This window comes from Ornithorhynchus anatinus, chromosome 12 (genome assembly GCF_004115215.2).
Source record: "Ornithorhynchus anatinus isolate Pmale09 chromosome 12, mOrnAna1.pri.v4, whole genome shotgun sequence".
NCBI classification, from domain to species: domain Eukaryota; kingdom Metazoa; phylum Chordata; class Mammalia; order Monotremata; family Ornithorhynchidae; genus Ornithorhynchus; species Ornithorhynchus anatinus.
The window spans coordinates 32,423,382-32,427,438 of record NC_041739.1 but is presented as its reverse complement, the minus strand read 5'-3'; positions in this window follow the sequence as shown (position 1 = coordinate 32,427,438).

Sequence of the window (4,057 nt, the reverse complement as noted above, 5' to 3'; positions counted from 1 at the left end):
ACCAGCTTCCGCGGAAGGGCTGAGACTGTAACTTAACAATACACGATATTTTACGCAAAAGCCCATTCTTCATGAGATTGGTAGGAACCCCTTAGTTATTTACTCTGAATCAAGATTAAAACTGATAATACTGTTGTGCCTATAGACTCTGATATATTGTATTCTCCTGAGTGCTTAGTACAGTGCTTGGAACACACAAGTGCTCAATAAATACCATTGGATGATTGATTGATATTTGGCCCTCCTATATTCACACACCTAAGGAAAAATTGTATAGAAATCTCATAACTAGGTTCCCAGATAGAATAATGGCCAAACTCAATGTTTTTGCTTTGTTTTGTTTTTCATCTTACTTGTTAAGCGCTTACTATGTGCCAGGCACTGTACTAAGCACCCGGGGAGATACAAGATAATTAGGTTGGACACAGACGCTGTCCCACAGAGGGCTCACAGTCTTGAACCCCATTTTACAGATGAGGTAACTGAGGCACGGTGAAGTGAAGTGACTTGCACAAGGTCACCCGGTCACCCGGCAGGGAAGTGGTGGAGCCCGGATGTGCCATCCACTAGGCCAAGCTGCTTCTCCATTGACTAGATTTTGTAAATGAAAAGAATACAGCCCGAAGGATGCACATGAAAGCTACAGACAGTTATGGAGATTTGCCCTGCATCCTCAAAGACTGAGTGAATGATCAAGAGGCTTCCTAATATGTGCTCTGGCTACAGCCTACAAAGTCCAAGTGTTTTTTCGTTCATGCATCTGTTTGGGAAAATGAGTGAGTGGAATATGACATCCCGAAAAGCAGATATTGGTTAAATAGAGGGAAACTATGTTACCACGTGGAAACTATTTTCTGGCTGGATCCCAGACAGGTACAGATCAGGAAGCAGCCAGGCCATTAACGGCCCCAGAGAGAGCAGTATGGCCTAGTGGAAAGAGCGGGGACCTGGATTCTGATTCTAGCTCTGCACTTGCCTGCTGTGTGACCTTGGGCAAGTCACTTTATTTCTCCGGGCCTTAGTGACGCATCTGTAAAATGGGAATTAAGACTGCGAGCCTCAGGTGGAACATGGATTAGTTCAAACCTGATTAGCTTCTCTCGATCCCAGTGCTTAGAACAGTGCCTGGAACATATTAAGCCCTTAACAAGTATCATAAAAGAGAGGCTGCTCCCAACAGAGGTGAAAACAACAAGCCAGTACAGGCCCTGAGTCAAGATTCTGGGCCATTCCTTTGCTCTAAATCTGCCCGGGGATGTAATAATAATGTTGGTATTTGTTAAGCGCTTACTATGTGCAGAGCACCGTCCTAAGCCCTGGGGTAGACACAGGGTAATCCGATCGCCCCACGTGGGCCTCACAGTTTTCATCCCCATTTTACAGATGAGGGAACTGAGGCACAGAGAAGTGAAGTGACCTGCCCACATTCACCCAGCCGACAGGTGGCAGAGCTGGGATTCGAACCCATGACCTCTGACTCCCAAGCCCGGGCTCTTTCCACTGAGCCCCGCTGCTTCTCATGTAGCACTCCACCTAAGGCGGAGAAGACAAACTCAGTCCAGACCCACCCCAGTGGTCTTTGGGAAATGTAGGTACAACTGCTCCTTTGCTCTCTGGTTGATATATTTGTGTATATGTATATATTTATGTATATGTATATCTACTTTTTCCCCTGCTTTCCCTGGGGTTTCCTTGCAAGCTGTCAACCGGAGCTGTTTGCAGGATTCAGGATCACTCCACTCTACCCAAGATAGCTCTAACTCAGCTATCTGAAGCATGGCTTTCTCAGCCACAGATATCTCTATCACGGATTGCCTCTATCTGTTGCCGATTTGTTCGCTCCAAGCGCTTAGTACAGTGCTCTGCACATAGTAAGCGCTCAATAAATACTATTGAATGCATGAACGGATATCGTGCCCTCTGTGATCCACACCAACTTTGTGCCGTCAACCCCTCTGATCTTCTGCTTATAATTTTCTTCACGCCAGGGACAACCTCCCAGGCGTGAAAAGCAGCACAGCCTAGTGGAGTCAGAAGGACCTGGGTTCTAATCCCAACTCCTCCACTTGTTCGCTGTGTGACCTTGGACAAGTCACTTCGCTGTGCCTGTTACCTCATCTGTAAAATGGGGATAAAAACTGTGAGCCCCATGTGGGACATGGACTGTGTCCAACCTGATTGGCTTGTGTCTACCCCAGCGCTTCGTACAGTGGCTGGCACACAGTAGGCACGTAAGCACTGAGAAGCAGCGTGGCTCAGTGGAAAGAGCCCGGGTTTGGGAGTCAGAGGCCATGGGTTCATCTCCCGGGTCCACCGCTTGTCAGCTGTGTCACTTTGGGCAAGCCACTCAACTTCTCTGAGCCTCAGTGACCTCATCTGTAAAATGGGGATTAAGACTGTGAGCCCCAAGTGGGACAACCTGATCACCTTGTATCCTCCCCAGTGCTTAGAACAGTGCTCTGCACAGAGTGAGCGCTTAACGAATGCCATCATTATTCTATATAATAAAAAAAAGAGAGAAGAGAGAGAGAGGCTGCTACCAACAGAGGTGAAACCAACAACCTTCCTCCAAGATTTGTCAAACTATACCTGCCCTCTTACAAAGCGCTTCTGAAGAGTAACTCCAGGGGAAGTTCCCTGATTCATCCCCGATCTTCCCAGTCACGCCATCCCATTAGCCATTCCGACACTCATTAATTTATCTCTTGTTCATTCGTTCACGGTGTCCAACTCTTGTACGGAATTTCTCACTGTGAACTCTATTTGCTCATTTCTGTCTACTAAGTACATGGGATTAGAGCCCGTGTCCTTCTGACACTCAGGCCCGTGCTCTTTTCATTTGGCAACATTGCTTCTCATATACCTGAAACCCTTGCCCTGAATATATATCTGTAATTAGGAATATATGAGAGAAGCAGCATAGTGTAGTGGAAAGAACACAGGCTCATAATTCAGGTCTGGTTTCTAATCCTCTCTCTCTGCCACTTGTCTGCTGTATGACCTTGAGCAAGTCACCTAACTTGACTATCCCTCAGTTTCTTCATCTGTGAAATGGGGATCGAGCTCCTGTTCTCCTTCTTTCTTAGACTGTGAGTACCTTGTGGGTCAGGGACTGTGTTGGATACGATGTATTATTTACACCTGCACTTATCACAGTGCTCGGCAAGTGCTACAATCTTGGTTTCATCACAACTTATATGGGATGATTTCCATTTTCTCTGATTTTTCATTTCTCCTCTAGAATGAATGAATGAATCAGTAGGATGTACTGAACGCCTACTTTGTGCCTAGGACTAAGGGCCTGGGATAATGCCTTGGAAAGAAAAGACCATATTCCATATTGAGGGCAAGGACTTAGCAGTCACATAAGGGAAGCAAGCCAAAATAGATTGCCAGTTCCCCTTAAGTATTTTACTAACCTAGAATCCTTCTCTGCTGCGTATTTACTAGAGAATGAAGACCCAAGCAAGTGTGTTGATCTTAATAATGAAAATATTGAAAAAATCATATTTATTTCCAATTTAATGGGCCAAGGGCACCTTCTGGAAACAGAATGGTTAATAGTGGCTAGAACAATCCATCAAAAATGCCAGCAAAACATACTTTAGCATTTAGAGTAGTTAGATTAGGATGCTAAGGTCAACAACATCAAGCAAATGTTCAATATGCTATTTGGGCAATTTGCACCTTTTCTAATGTGATTTATCTCTATCCATTTAGAGTAGAATTCCTGCTGTTAGCTTTATAGTTTTGTTTTGCATAGTATCGGTTATATGTGACGTTAATTTGCCTTTCCATCTTTTATTCATGTTTAGTATACAAAACTTCTCAAAAGCCGATTATCATATAAATGCATAAATGCTTAAAACTCTACATCTGCTATCATTAAAAGCTTAAAAATGCTCCGTATGACATCATTAAAGGTCTTCAAATTATAGGTACATTATAAAGAAGCATAAAGTCGGGCAAATGTTTGTATTTTTAAAAGTTAACAAGTTTTGTCTACGTGTCATTAAGTCCCAACCACTCCCTCCATAGAGCCTTGCCCTTTAATCCT